The sequence below is a fragment of the Moschus berezovskii genome, chromosome 14 (genome assembly GCF_049115385.1).
Source record: "Moschus berezovskii isolate FMDL1 chromosome 14, NW_MosBer_1.0, whole genome shotgun sequence".
Lineage (NCBI taxonomy): Eukaryota > Metazoa > Chordata > Mammalia > Artiodactyla > Moschidae > Moschus > Moschus berezovskii.
The window spans coordinates 18915284-18931306 of NC_142473.1; the positions used below are offsets into that span (position 1 = coordinate 18915284).

Consider the following 16023-nt stretch of genomic DNA (forward strand, 5'->3'; position numbering starts at 1 on the left):
ACGTTCTTTTTGTCATCAAGTTTCCAATCTCCCTGAGTAATGTCGCTCATACCTGCCTCTCCTCTCCGCTCTCCCTAAGTTTAGTTTAGACCCTCCCACCTGGGCTGGTGCAGCCTCCAGTCTTCTGCTTTCACTCTCGCCCTGGTCCATGCCCATCTCTGTACTCTGGTCAGATTCCCCTTTCCAAACCTCATTGCTCTCCTGATGCAAAAGCCCCAGTTACTAGCAAAGCTATTAGCAAGGATTTCAGCTCAGCTCTAAACTATTCTTCCAGTCTCTGCCATCACTACATCCCTCTCCTTGTCTAACCCTGTGGCCACTTTTCCCGACTGACCCAGGCAAAGTCTCACTTACTGTCAGACACATGCTTCTCCCCCACCTCCAGCTGTGCAGGTGCTTCTCAACTGGGGACAATTTTGCCCCCAAAGGGACATCTGGCAATATCTGGGGACAGTTTTGGTTGTCACAACTGGGAGAGAGCTCACTACTGGCTCGGAATGTTACTGAAATGCACAGGACAGCCCCCCACCACCAAAAATTAAACAGGCCCCAAAGTGTCGAGGTTGAGAAATAGCAAAAGCTACTCCATGCTTCAAGACCTGCCTCAATGCCATACAGCCTCTCTGTGAGAGTCTAAAACTGGGGCCTAGGGATCTCTCCCCTCTAACTTCATTCCAGCTTTGGTGATCCCAGCAGTCCTCTCTTTCCAGAACCATGGGTACATTCACAGTCTTTCAGAATTTCTCTTCCAGCCTACAGGAAGTGCCCCACATTGACTCACATACAGTCACAGTCAGATAAGACAGTCTCTGATCGCCATTGGTCAAAATTCAGTGTCATTCCAGTTTTATTCCCCCAAACCTGTTGTTGTTTTTCAGTCACTAAGTCGTGTCTGACCTTTTGCAACCTCGTGGACTGCAGCACACCAAACTCTATTTCCATTTATTTGATTCTACTTCACGCTAGTGGTTAGAGAATAAGATGATTGGATGCCATTACTGACTCAATGGACATACATTTGAGCAAAACTCTGGGAGACTGTGAAGGACAGGGAAGCCTGGCATGCTGCAGTCCATGGGGTTGGACACGATTGAACGACTGAGCAAGTGGTTAACAACTTTGTCTCCAAACAAGGAAAGGACTATTTATCCTTTACCCCATGTACTAATACAACGTCTGATCAAAGTAGGGGTAGGATAGGTGTTTTACTGTTATTGTTTAATCACTAACTCATGTCTGACTTTTTGGAACCCCATGGACTATAGCCTGTCAGGCTCCTTTGTCCATGGAATTTCCCAGGCAAGAATATTGGAATGGGTTGCCATTTCCTTCTCCAATAATGGGCCTTCACTGAATAAATATTGACTCTATAGTCTGATCCTAGCTTTTGCAAAATAGGTTCTGGCAGAGAAACCTTTGTTTGTATTGTTTCTTTGTCCAAATCAACCTCCAGGATATAGCATGGGGAAGAAGGAATCATTTCTTGGGCATGCTTTTTATTTTAAAGAAGAGAATGTAGAACAATCCAATCAATCCTACTCCTCTTTCAGGTAAGTCCTACTTCAGAGTCAACATGTCCACTCCCATGGCTCCTGTCCTTTGCAGGACAGATGGACAGGATACCTTCATTAAAGTGTTAGTCGTTCAGTCATGTCCAACTCTTTGTGAGCCCATGGACTGCAGCCCACCAGGCTTCTCTGTCTGTGGGCTTCTCTAACTGAAAATTCTGGAGGGTAGCCATTCCCTTCTCCAGGGGATTTTCCTGATATAGGGATCGAACCCAGGTCTCCCGGATTGCAGGCAGATTTTTTACTGCCTGAGCCACCAGGGAAGCCTACCATTGTGAGATCCTCCGAATTTCAAAGCATGGAGTGTTCTAAAAGATCCATTTACCCTTTTTGTTGTTTTAATTTTTTATTTTGTGTACAATATTTAAAGGTCATTTTCTATTTACAGTTATTACAAAATATTGGCTGTATTCTCTGTGCTGTCCTTCAACTTATTTATACTCAATATTTTGTACTTCCACCTCCCCCACTGGTAATTACCAATTTGTTCTTTACATCTGTGAGACTGTTTCTTTTCTGTTATATTTACTAGTTTGTTGTATTTTTTAGATTCCACATATAAGTGATATCATATAGTATTTGTCTTTCTTTGTCTGACCAAGTCTATCTATGCTGCTGCAAATGGTCAAATTTCATTCTTTTTTACAATTGAGTAGTATTCCAGTGTGTGTGTGTGTGTGTGTGTGTATCACATCTTCTTATCCATTCATCTGTCTATGGGACACTTAGCTTGCTTCCATATATTAGTAATTGTTAATAATGCTGCTATGAACATTGGAGCACATGCATCTTTTTCAATTAGTGCTTTTTTTCTGGATATATACCCAGGAGTGGAATTGCAGGGTCATGGACTGCAAGGAGAGCCAACCAGTCCATTCTAAAGGAGATCAATCCTGGGTGTTCACTGGAAGGACTGATGCTAAAGCTGAAACTCCAATACTTTGGCCACCTCATACGTCGAGTTGACTCACTGGAAAAGACTCTGATGCTGGGAAAGATTGGGGGCGGGAGGAGAAGGGGACGACAGAGAATGAGATGGCTGGATGGCATCACCGACTCGATGGACATGAGTTTGAGTGAACTCCGGGAGTTGGTGATGGACAGGGAGGCCTGGCGTGCTGTGATTCATGGGGTCACAAAGAGTCGGACACAACTAAGTGACTGAACTGAACTGAACTGATAATAGTTTTATTTGTAGCTTTTTGAGAAACTTGCATACAGTGGCAACACCATTTTACTTCCCACCAACAGCATACAAGCAAAGAGCCACTTACCCTTATACTGATGGCAATGCAGGAGACGCAGTTTCGACCGCTGCATTCTAAAGATCCTCTGAAGAAGGAAACAGATACCCACTCCAGTATTGTTGCCTGGAGAATCCCATGGACAGAGGAGCCTGGAGGTCTACAGTCTATGGGGTTGCAAAAGAGTCGGACACAACTTCATGACTAAACAAAGTTATACCCTCTAATTTGCTGTTAAGTTAGCTGACAAGTATGGAGCTGAAATCTGACACCCCAACACTTCCCCTAGGTGACACTGGCCAAGATCACCTTTAGCAAGGCCACATTGGACTCTGGGGACCAGATCTCCAAGCACTCCCTCAGTCTCTAGTCCCTGATGACAGCTGGAACAATCTACTTCCTTCTTTGGAGGTGTCATGTTGGGATGGTGACTGGATGCTCTCCCTGGCCCTGTTCCTCCTGCTGCTATGAATCTATAAGGAGAATGCTCTCAGGTTGCCATTAAGAAATGATTTACTTGACTACAAAATGGGCATTTCAGAGTACATAATGTTCACTGATATGATGGTGCCCCCAGGCTAGGCACCAGTTCCCATCTGGTGTGGATCTGCCCAGCACCTAGCTCTGCCCCAGCTTCCCCAGGCTGCCTGCTTTGGCTTTTGGGGCTTCTGACTGTGTTCCAGATGCAATCTCCTTTCCAGACCCCAAACCACAGGTTGTATAACAGCTCCTTTCACTCCTGGATTCCATGTAGTCTACCCCTACACGAATGCCAATGCAGGAAACACAAGAGATGTGGGTTTGATCCATGAGTTGGAATATCTCCTGGAGGAGGAAATGGCAACTCACTCCAGTACTCTTGCCTGGAAAATTCCATGGACAGAGGAACTGGTGGGCTATATAGTCCATGGGGTGGCAAAGAGTCAGACAGGACTGAGCAAGCAGGGAAGTTCACCCCTACACAGGTCTCAATTCCTGATGCCTGACTGGCCAGCTGAGCTTAATAAATGATTCTTTAAGTCCCTTTTACCTTCCCTCTAGTCCAAGGGTGCTTAACTCAGGACTTAGGTTAAGAAAACAGCAGTATGAGCATATAACGTTATTCAGAGAGAGAGAGTCTCTTGTTTTCACTAGATTCTCAAAACCACTCACCTTCTAGATTCTATGCTTTTTACCGTTCAGTGTGTCTCCAGTCCTTCCTTTTAATCAGCTTGTCTTCTCTCAAAACCTTCTTTCTCTACATCAGACTTCTGTGTTCACCACATGTGCCCAACCACTGCTCTGCCCCTTGTCCATTTACTCTCTGACCCTGACAACCCACTTCCAATGTATTGCAAAATCATCCCACACATTTCCATGTCTTTCATAAAGTACCATTGTCTTCAGTAGGAAGGGACACAATTACACGGCACATAATTGGGGCAAGAGACTAGCTATTACAATCTTATGTCTCTATGGAAAAATAAACTCTTCACTTTGCATCAGTATCCTACTGCAGACCTTCAATCCAGACAATTCAGGACAGCAAAGGAATCTTTGCCTTTCTTTCCAAGTTGATTTTTCAACACCCAGAAAAGTGAAATTAGCAAGAGCCCTGGACTTAGCACCAGACTTGTTTTGCAATCCAAGCTCTGCCACTTAGCAGCTGAGTGACATCGGGAAAGAGGCTTAACTTCACTGAGGCTCAGTTTACCCATATGTAAAAACGGGGATGTTCATTCCTACCTGCTCCAGGACAATGAGTTCTGCGTGATCTGTGTTACCTGCAGATATGCATCTGTACTCACACAGTGATTAGTCTCATAGGTCTCCATGATCAGATTTAAATAAGAAGATACACTGGGGGACTTCCCTGGTGGCTCAGTGGTTAAGAATCTGCCTTCCAATGCAGAGGACGTGAGTTTGATCCCTGGTCTGGAAACCAGGATCCCACATGCCGCGGAGCAACTAAGCCTACATGCTACAACTAAAATAAGACATAGCCAAATAAATAAATAAATAAATAAATATATATATATATATATATATTTTTTAAGAGAAAGGAAGAAAGAAACACTGGATTTGGAGAGTACTCCTTGCCATGTAGTAACTGAGTAATTCTGGGCAAGCAATTGCTTTATCTCTCATTAAAGATTAAATATGATTTCTTCATCAATAATGTCTCCCATCCCGCTTACCTTACATCAGTTCAGTTCAGTTCAGTTCAGTTGCTCAGTCGTGTCCGACTTCCCGCGACCCCATGAATCACAGCACGCCAGGCCTCCCTGTCCATCACCAACTCCAGGAGTTCACTCAAACTCATGTCCACAGAGTCGGTGATGCCATCCAGCCATCTCATTCTCAGTCGTCCCCTTCTCCTCCCGCCCCCAACCTTTCCCAGCATCACAGTCTTTTCCAGTGAGTCAACTCGTCGCATGAGGTGGCCAAAGTATTGCAGTTTCAGCTTCAGCATCAGTCCTTCCAATGAACACCCAGGATTGATCTCCTTTAGAATGGACTGGTTGGATCTCCTTGCAGTCCAAGGGACTCTCAAGAGTCTTCTCCAACACCATAGTTCAAAAGCATCAATTCTTCGGCGATCAGCTTTCTTCACAGTCCAACTCTCACATCCATACACGACCACGGGAAAAACCATAGCCTTGACTAGACGGACCTTTGTTGGCAAAGTAATGTCTCTGCTTTTTAATATACTATCAAGGTTGGTCATAACTTTCCTTCCAAGGAGAAGGCGTCTTTTAATTTCATGGCTGCAATCAACATCCACAGTGATTTTGGAGCCCAAAAAAATAAAGTCTGACACTGTTTCCACTGTTTTTCCATCTATTTCCCATGAAGTGATGGGACCAGATGCCATGATCTTTGTTTTCTGAATGTTGAGCTTCAAGCCAACCTTTTCACTCTCCTCTTTCACTTTCCTCAAGAGGCTTTTGAGTTCCTCTTCACTTTCTGCCATAAGGGTGGTGTCATCTGCATATCTGAGGTTATTGATATTTCTCCCAGCAATCCTGATTCCAGTTGTGCTTCTTCCAGCCCAGCGTTCCTCATGATGTACTCTGCATAGAAGTTAAATAAGCAGGGTGACAATATACAGCCTTGACGTACTCCTTTTCCTATTTGGAAACAGTCTGTTGTTCCATGTACAGTTCTGACTGTTGCTTCCTGACCTGCATACAGGTTTCTCAAGAGGCAGGTCAGGTGGCCTGGTATTCCCATCTCTTTCAGAATTTTCCACAGTTTACAGTGATCCACACAGTCAAAGACTTTGGCATAGTCAATGAAGCAGAAATAGATACCTTACATAGGACATTTTAATCTGGAATTGCTTTGTAAACTGAAGCACATCACAGTGTTTTGATGGTGCATGCCCTTCTCAGAGAAGTCTGAACCTAAGAGTTTTAACCAGATTCTTTCATCTCCCCTAACCTCCGCCAATTGCCCCCACCCCCCAGCTTTCCCATGGTGAGTATATTCCCCAGGAAAAGATCAAAGAAGAAGCTCTTCCCTAGTCCCTGTCTCTGGGAAAGTAGGGCAGGCAGATCTAGTAGCCTGGAGGGAGTTGAGCCTAAATTAAACTCTGAGGCACTCCCAGGACCGGAGACACCAACTCATCAAAACTTCCATTGCTTGGCCTGAGTGACAACTAAGCTCCTTAAGTCTCCTAGAAAAATTCAGTAAGAATGAGGATTATTCATACTATCATTTTAATAAGCATGTGCGCTTAAAAATAAACTTTTTATTCAATAATGTGTTTAACCTGAGTCCATCCAGGCAAGTGTTTTGCATTAGTGCAGGTGGTATTTTTCTGTCATACCCCACATTAGACTCTGGAGTCTCTAAGGTACAGTGTTTCATCCAAAAAGCTGACAGTGAGCAACATTAGTGTCAGCCCTGTCCCCAGGAGACAAGCAAATAGGTTGAATAACCAGGCATAATATCTGTCTTCAGGAATGTTTTCTTTTGAGGAGGAAAGCAGAAAGAAAGAAAGAAAAAAAAAAAAAACCTACAACTCTCCAGGACTCCTCCCAAAGCCTAGACTCTGAAAATGTCCAATTCCCTAAAAGTTCCAGAACCATCTATCGGCATGTTTTCTGAGGAAAACAGCCCAACTTCCACATTCCCTTTATTTGGCCCAAAGAGACAAAGTCTTAGATGTCTCTGAAAAGTGCAGGAAGTGGTAGAAATAGGAAAGCATTACATTTTCTTTTCTGATAACTGTGAATTTCCCTTGCTTCATCTGGCTTTCAACTTTCATCAAAACAAGTTGTTTACCAAGATTAATGTCGGATACAATCAAGGCCCCAGATCGTTCTACCTGTGGGTACAGAGGCTCAGGAACACTGGGCTCAGATTACACTCTCTGCTTCCGCAGGGCGCTTCCCTGCGTTATTGTGGGTTGCTTTCCGCTGATTTAAAGCGAGATGACACGGAGACAGATGAGTGCAAACCACAGACATTATAAATTGCAATTTGGCCTCAAAAGATGAATGAAGAAGCAATGCTTTGATCTGTGATTCAGAGCTGAGCTGCAGTATTTACAGAAAAACATGTCTTTGGGGAAAGGGAGAGAGAGAGAGATTGAGGTAGAGAAAATAGCCTTTGGGTATTGAAAAAACTTTTTTCTCAAAATCACACATGATTTAAAGGAATTTGAGGGTGTAGGCGGAGAGGGCAGGGGTTTTCTTGCAATTTTGTTCAGCCTGTAAGGGTTGATATAGAGGGGATGTACACGATGGGACATCTGGTCTGTTAAAACATTGCAGCACCGAACTCGGTTCATACCTGACTATCCTGTAATGCAAGGCTGCAGCTGTAGCTGCAACTGTTTAGTCGCTTAGTCATGTCTGACTCTTTTCAGTCCCCATGGCAGACTGTAGCCTGCCAGGCTCCTCTGTCCATGGGATTTCCCAGGCAAGAACATTGGAGTGGGTCATTTCCTATGCCAGGGGATCTTCCTGACCCAGGGATTGAACCCACGTCTCCTGGTTGGCAGGCTATTCTTTACCACTGAGCCACCTGGGAAGCCCAGTGCAGGGCTACAGAGAAACAAATGGCTCCATGGTGCATGGATGTCCTCCGGCTCCACTGTAGCTCTTTCATAGATGCTGTGTAACCAGAGCGGCTGCCCTCTGGGCCCACCACCTCTCCGCCTTTCCCCTAGCACAGCTTACACAGCCATCCTGGGGACTTCCAAGGACCAAGGATGAACACCATGACAGGGCAGCCCCTTGGCCTCACACAGGCCCCAGGCGTCCTCGATCGACCAAACTGGTCTTTGTAGCGCCTGCTGGTGCCCACCTGTCTCCCCACTCCGCTTCAGCCCTTGACCCACTTAGAATCTGTGTCCTCATGGAGTGGAGAGGTCAGAGCATCAACCCTTCCAAACTGACAGATGGGCAAAAAGAAACTCAGAGAGGGAACATGACGTCCCCAGGTCCACACAGCTGACTGCTGTGCTCCGCCTCAGGGAACGACAAAACTTCCTAACATATCAGTCATATGACAGAATACCCCAGAGGAAAAATGCCTAAGGGAATGTCTAATTCTCTCCCATCCAGCATCCCCCTTCTGCTCCCTCTGGAGAAAGGAATGCTCAAAGACCCTTTTAGCATTTCCCTCCCTTAGGTAGAAAGATGCAGAAAAAGGTGGAATCTGCTAGTGAAATGCCCAATGATATTAGAAATAATTACCACTACCGATATTTATTGAGCAGTTACTAGAATCAGGCCCTGCTTATCTGTATCAACTTACTGAATTCTCATAATCCCTCTAAGAGATGGGTACTTTGATTATCCCCATTGACCATTAGAAGGACCTGGAGATTTAGAGGCATCCCAAGGCCCCACGTTTAATAAGGGACAGAGGCAGGCCCTCCCTTCACGCAGCTCCCAGCTGGAAAAGAGTCCCACTTCTTTACCTGTAACGAGCAGGTGTCAAACCTTGGTGTGTTTCCACACCACCCTCGGTGCTTGTGGGCAAGTAAACGGCCAGGCCTCACCCCTGGATTCCTCAAAGACCCCCTCGGTCCAGTCCCCCCACCACCCAGTTTTCTCTCCTCTTTGTCTCACTCTGAAAGCATTTCTTGGCCATTCATGCCGCTTATCGAACAGTGAATCATGCTCCTCCCCGCAAACCAGTCCCTCTCAAGCCCCCATCTCTCCTGTGACCTCCCTTTGAAGGCGGCTGTACGCCTTTCATCAGGGTCTCCTCCTCCTTCCCTGCTTCCCAGTCTGGGCCTCCCAGGCTCCACATCCCTCTCTCCCATCCCTTCCCTTCACCACCCCCAAAAAATCTCCCCTTGATTTTAGACCTGGTGTGCCTGCCCTCCCCTAGCTTTTGTTAATATACACAGTGTTGTTTTGTAAACGCCAGTGGATGCTGACACCTGTCCTAGCAGGATGCTTAGCTTACTCGGTTTATTTCTTTGGGGAGTAGGGAGTTGGGAGGAGGGGAATTTGTGCCAAAGTCTCTCTATTTTCAATTGCTTCTTATTCACCTAGCAAACATTCATGGTGCGATTTCTGTCTGCTGAGCACCGCACTGGCGCTGCCAACAGGAAGCTGAACAAGACAGAGTCCCTGAGCTGACCATCTACCTCTGAAAAATAAGGGTGATATCCCTCTCCTTCTGTGAAGGGCTGTCTGTCCTTCAGCCATTCACTCACTTATGCAACAGAGGGGTGTTAAGCACCTTCCATCCTGCCAGGCACTTTGTAGGAGCTTTGAACAGGGACTCTGCTACTCAGGACCTTAATGGGGAGAGACTCAGCAGAGAAATGTTATCCCGTAAGGGCACTGTGTGGGCCAGAGGAAGACTTCTCGTGCTCGGTTGCTCACTTGTGTCCAACTTTGCGACCCGCCAGATTCCTCTGTCCATGGGATTCTCTATCAAGAATACCGGAGTGGGTTGCCATTTTCCTTGTCCAGGGGATCTTCCCAACCCAGGGATTGAACCCGCATTTCCTGCATCACCAGCATTGGCAGATGAATTCTTTACTACTGAGCCACCTGGGCTTCCCAGAGGTAGACTTGCCACTGCCTAAATGAGTCAGGAAAAGGCTCCATAGGTCCCTTGGAGCTAACTCTTGAAGGACTATGTTGAGAAGGGTGCTTGCGTGGGCAACACATACTGAAACTGGAATGATGTAGAGATTAGCGTGGCCCCTGCACAAGGATGACACACAGATTCATAGACCATTCCATTTTTTTATTAATTTTTTTTTAATAGAGAAGGGAAAGGTACACAGGCAACATCACAGGCAAGGGTAAAGAGATGTGAAAAGGAGACTGCTCGAAGAAGGCATATTGACGTCTGTGGCTCTAGGTGGGTATGTGATGGGGAGGGTAGGAAGTGAAAAGTGAAAGGTGGGCTAGAGCCAGCAATGGGAAGACCCCCACTGCTTCCTGCTGGGCCTTCATTCACTAATCTAGGATGCTACTACCACTTCTCACATGCTCCAGGGGGTCTGGGGCTTTCCAATGCTCCAGGGGGCCTGGGACTTTCCACTCCTCACCGTTTACCCTGAAAACCTCTTTTCTGTTCCCTTGACCACATCCAACACTGTCCCTCAAGGATCCTTCTCTTCAGACAGTGACCTTGGCACCACTTGGCCCCAGGACCTCATATGAGTCATCAGCCCACCTCGCAGACTGCCAACCATTACGGCAGGAAGAAATCTCAGGACCCAAATGCTAGACAAGTATTTAATTATGGGTCCACACTTTAATTACTTAGTCCGGCTTTTTATGACTTAATTTATAAATATAATTTACAGTTCCCTTGTTTCTTTCTCCAGCCATTTAGCTCATTAGGCTCTGAGCCAGTGGTGAAAAGATAAGGCTGAGAGGTCAGGGTACCGGGAGAAGTCTACCCCAGCAAGAAGCATTTTATCACTGGCACTGTTAAGAATTTCCAGTGGGAGATGATCATAAAAAGGAGATAGACTTGTAGTTGGTTTTATTATTGTTTTTAAATCTTGTAAAGCCAGTACCCACCCTCCTCCACTTCTCCCTCATTGCCTGCACCCAGGACAGACCACATCTCCATGTCTCTGCTCCAGATACAACCTTTAGTTCCACATTAAGGCCAGCTCTCTGCAACAACCTGCTGGGCATTTCCCGGAGGCCATCCCAAAGAGCATTCATTTATTCCACCAGTATTTATTTCCATACCTACTATGTGCAAGGCACTTTTGGCCAAGAAATGAAAAGCTGGGATAAAATGCAATAATTAACAGTTACTGCCTACTCAGTATGCACCAGGCATTATACCAAGGTGTTGAAAAGATTGCATTCAATTTTCAGAATGAAGAAATGAGGCTCTGTTTCTTCAAAGCAGTGGCTCTGGACCCTGGCTGCATATTGGAGTCACCTGGGGAACTCTGATGCTGGAAACCATCCTCTAGAGTTTCTTTTCACTGACTTGCAGTATGGCCTGGGCATCAGGTTATTAAACAAAACCTCCTCAGGTCATCTGATGTGCAGCTATGTTTAAGAACCAATGATTTAAGTAATTTTCCTAAAATCCCACAAATAGAGCAGGGAAGGAAGACAGGCTGGCCAGTCAGCCTCCTGAGCCCTACTATGAGCCAGACCCAGCTCTAGGTCCTTTCACTACTAAGTGATGAAACAGATGGCAAATGCCATAAAAAAGATAAAACACTATTGCAGGTCAAAGGACAATCCTTTATGAAAAACGTCACTTATGGGTTATTTTTTTCAAGAATTTGCAGGCTACACAGAAGTGGTGGAAAGGATCAGGCAGAACTCCCAGGCAGAAAGAACCATGTGAACAAAAGTGTGTAGCTTGGGAAACATAGCAAATGGACAAGAAACAAGGAACAGATCCCGTGTGTGAAAAGACAGCTGAAGGAAATTTGGCAGGAAAGTCAGGGACAGGTTGTGAAGGACAAGGCTTCCCAAACCATTTGAGGTTGAGGCACATGTGGAATAATGATCACATTTGTAGTACAAACCAAGGTAAGTAGACAAGACTGTCACCATCTGTCTTAGTCTGTTCAGGCTGCAATAACAAAATTGTTCTTTATCTGCTAAGTCATTTGACTCTTCGCGACCCCATAGACTGTAGCCCACCAGGCTCCTCTGTCCATGAGATTTCTCAGGTAAAAATACCAGAGTGTGTTGCCATGCCTTCCTCCAGGGGATCTTCCCAACCCAGGGATCGAACCCATGCCTCCTGCATTGCAGGCAGATTCCTTACCACTGAGCTATCTAGGAAGCCCCACAATAACAAAATACCAAAGGCCTAAAAACAACAGAAACTTATTCCTCCCAGTTCTGGAGGCTGGAAGTCTGAGAACTTGGCTCCAGTAGATTCAGTGTCTGGTGAGGACTCACTTCCTCATCAACAGCAATCTTCCCACCATAACCTCACATGGCCAAAGGAATAAGACATGTCTCCAGTGTCTCTTTTATAAGGACACTAATCCCACTCAAGAGGACTCCAACCTGATGAGCTCAAGAGGACTCCTGATGAGCTAATCACTTCTTAGAGGCCCCACCTCCAAACACCATCTCACTGGGAATTGGGTTTGAACAATTCAGTCTATAACCTCATCTCAGCAGATCTGACATACCTACTGGGAATCTTTGGCATAAGGCCTGGCAAAGGATCCAAGAAGTCTGAACTTCAGTCTCTGGGTAACTGGAAGCCAATGAAAATACCATATTGAAATGAAGAGATTGTGATAGGATGGAAGTTGTATGTTTTTAATATAATTCCAGGTATTGTCACAATGACTTCCTAAAGGCAAAACCTGACTTGAATTTTCCACCAAACACTACTTGTGTGATATCTTTCCTACTAGACTTGGTTCTTAAACAAAAGGGATCATGCCATACTCTTCTTTTGTGTTTTTTTTGTGTGTGTGTTTTCATTTTGTAATTCGTGTCTAGCACAGATCTTGACAGACAGAAAGTGTACAATTAGAAACAGACTTTGAACCTCTAGGGCTTCCCCGGTGGCTTAGATGGTAAAGAATCTGCCTACAATGCGGGAAACCCAGCCTCAGTCCTTTGGTTGGGAAGATCCCCTGGAGAAGGGAATGGCAACCCACTCCAGTATTCTCGCCTAGAGAATTACATGGACAGAGAAGCCTGGTAGACTATGGTCGATGGGGTCACAAAGAGTCAGACACGACTGAGCGACTAACTGTTTGAACTACTCAGTAAATTCCATTTATCAGGCAGCCACCTATTCCGAGGTTAAGAGGCAAAAGTTTATGTAAATACATGTACATTAGAAAGAGAAGGGGTGTAAGAATCAGAGGACCGTGACATCCTATCTGTTAATTTTGCCTTATATATTGAGGCACTCCTATGTTGGGTGCATACATACACATTTAAGATTGTTATATCTTCTTGGATTGATCCATTGATCATTATGTAGTGACCTTCTTTGTCTCTTGTAATAGTCTACTTTAAAGTCTATTTTGTCTGATGTAAGTATTGCTACTCCAGCTTGATTTTGATTTCTATTTGCATGGAATATTTCATTTTCAGTCAGTATGTGTCTCTAGATCTGAAAAAGAAATATATATGTGACTACATATATATAAGAATTTATACATATATATATCTGAGTCCCTTGGACTGCAAGGAGATCCAACCAGTCCATTCTAAAGGAGATCAACCCTGGGTGTTCATTGGAAAGACTGATGCTAAAGCTGAAACTCCAATACTTTGGCCACCTCATGCGACGAGTTGACTCACTGGAAAAGACTCTGATGCTGGGAAGGACTGGAGGCAGGAGGAGAAGGGGACAACAGAGAATGAGATGGCTGGATGGCATCACCGACTCTGTGGACATGAGTTTGAGTGAACTCCGGGAGTTGGTGATGAACAGGGAGGCCTGGCGTGCTGTGATTCATGGGGTCGCGGAGAGTCGGTCACGACTGAGCGACTGAACTGAACTGAAATGATATATATCTGAATCATTGTGCTATACACCTGAAACTAACACAACACTGTAAAATCAACCATACTTCAAGTAAATAAATAAATAATAAAAATTGGGGGAAAAATGCAAAACTTGGAAGTCCTGGGCAAACACAGTTTCCAGGGATATCCCCCTTGCTAGTCTCTGTCTTTCTTCTGTAACAGGAACAGTGAAACCTACCTAGCAGCACTGTTGTGAAACAGCACATCGCAGAGTCCTGACACGCAGTGGGCCCTCAGAAAAGTTTGTTAGCCCCAATGCCCTTGACCATATTTTATTTTCAGATTCTTTGAATCAAATAATGAGTAACACATTAATGATACTAATTTGTCTTATTTATACTCTTTGTAAATATTTGTCCTATTGCATGTGTGTATGGCTGAGAAGCTGGAAGTCCTGAAAGTTTTGCTATTGCTTTTAGTTAGCCTTCTATACAACCACCAGGTAGGAATCATCATACCTATCATTTACTGAGAATTTGCTATGTTTCAGGTCCAATGCAAAACATTTCTTATATACTATCTGCTTTCATCTTTACAATAAGCCTAAACAGGGGTTGCCAAATCTGGCTCTTGCCTGTTTTTTTTTTTTTTTTATAGCCCACAAGTTCAGAACAGTTCATACATTTTTGAAGATTTGACATATATATATACTACATAGGTAGTGGGAGCCTACTGTACAGCATGGGGAGCCCTGCTCAATGCTCTGTGGTGATCTGGATGGGTGGGATGGCGGTGAGACGGGAGGGAGATCAAAGAGGGAATCTCTGTGTACAAACAGCTGATTCACTTCCTTGTACTGCAGAAGCTAATGCAACATTGTAAAGCAATTGTGTGTCAATAAAGCAAACAAACAAACAAGGTATGCCACGAAGACTATATATGCTGCAAAGCCTGAGATATTTATTTTTTTTAATTTTATTTAATTGATGGAAAATTGCTTTACAATTTCGTGTTCGTTTCTGCCATACAACAATATGAATCAGTCATAATTACACATATATATCTTCCCTATTGAGCCTCCCCCTCCCCTCCCCAACCCCTTCAGGTCATCACAGAGCTCCCGGTGTTATTTGGCGATTTCCCACTAACTCTCTATTTAACACATGACAGTGTCTGTATGCCAGTGCTACTTTCTCAGTTCATCCCACACTCACCTTCCCCAACTGCGTCCACAGTATGTTCTCTACTAGATTCATCTGTATCATTTTTATAGATTCCATATATACACATTAATATATGACATTTACTTTTCCAACTGACTTACTTCACTTGTATAAGAGGCCCAGGGTCATCCACCTTGCCATAACTGAGTCAGATTTGTCCCTTTTTTTGTGGCCAAGCAATATTCCATTGTGTATATGTACCACAACTTCTTTATCCATTCATCTGTCGATGGACATTCAGGTTGCTTCCATGTCCTGACTATTGTAAATATTGCTGCAACGAACATTGAGGTACATGTGTCTTTTAGAACTGTGATTTTCACAGGGTATAGGCCCAGCAGTGGGATTGTTGGATCATGTGGTAGGTTTATTCCTAGTTTTTAAGGAATCTCCATACTGCTTTCCATAATGGCTGCATCAGTTTACATTCCCACCAACAGGAGGGTTCCCTTTTCTCCACACCCTCTCCAGCATTTACTGTTTGTAGATATTTTTGATGATGGCCTTTCTGACTGGAGTGAGGTGATACCTCATTATAGTTTTGATTTGCATTTCTCTAATAATGAACAATGTTGAGCATCTTTTCATGAGTTTTTTGGCCATTTGTATGTCTTCTTTGGAGAAATGTCTGTTTAGGTCTTCTGCCCATTTTTTGATTGGGTTGTTTGTTTTTCAGATATTGAGCTGTATGAGCTGCTTATATATTTTGGAGATCAACACTCTGTCAGTTGCTTCATTTGCAATTATTTTCTCCCATTCTGAGGGTTGTCTTTTCATCATGTTTATGGTTTCCTTTGCTTTGCAAAAGCTTCTAAATTTTATCAGGTTCTACTTGTTTATTTTTGTTTATATTTCCATTAATCTAGGAGCTGGGTCAGAGAGAAAATTGCTGTGACATATGTCAAAGAGTGTACTGTCTATGTTTTCCTCTAACAGCTGTATAGTTTCTGGCCTTACTTTAATCCATTTTGTCTTTATTTGTATTTTGGTTTTGTATATGGTGTTAGAAAGTGTTCTAATTTAATTCTTTTACCCAGAGCTGTCCAATTTTTCCAACACCACTTATTGAAGAGGTCAATTCTCCATTGTATAA

General features: G+C 44.2%; 1 long non-coding RNA gene and 1 other non-coding gene across 7 annotated transcripts in view; both read left to right on the plus strand.

Moving 5' to 3' along the window:
- Positions 1 to 1414: 1414 nt before the first annotated feature.
- LOC129554274 (uncharacterized) overlaps positions 1415 to 16023 on the plus strand; it is a 70396-nt gene continuing 55787 nt past the window's right edge. For all 6 annotated transcript variants that reach the window (XR_008685579.1, XR_008685578.1, XR_008685580.2 and 3 more), the window contains exon 1: positions 1415 to 1550. This is a non-coding gene — a long non-coding RNA (uncharacterized LOC129554274). The remainder of the gene's footprint in view (positions 1551 to 16023) is intronic.
- Positions 9915 to 10017, plus strand: LOC129554964 (U6 spliceosomal RNA). The gene has a single exon (XR_008685686.2). It is a non-coding gene; the product is annotated as a U6 spliceosomal RNA (small nuclear RNA).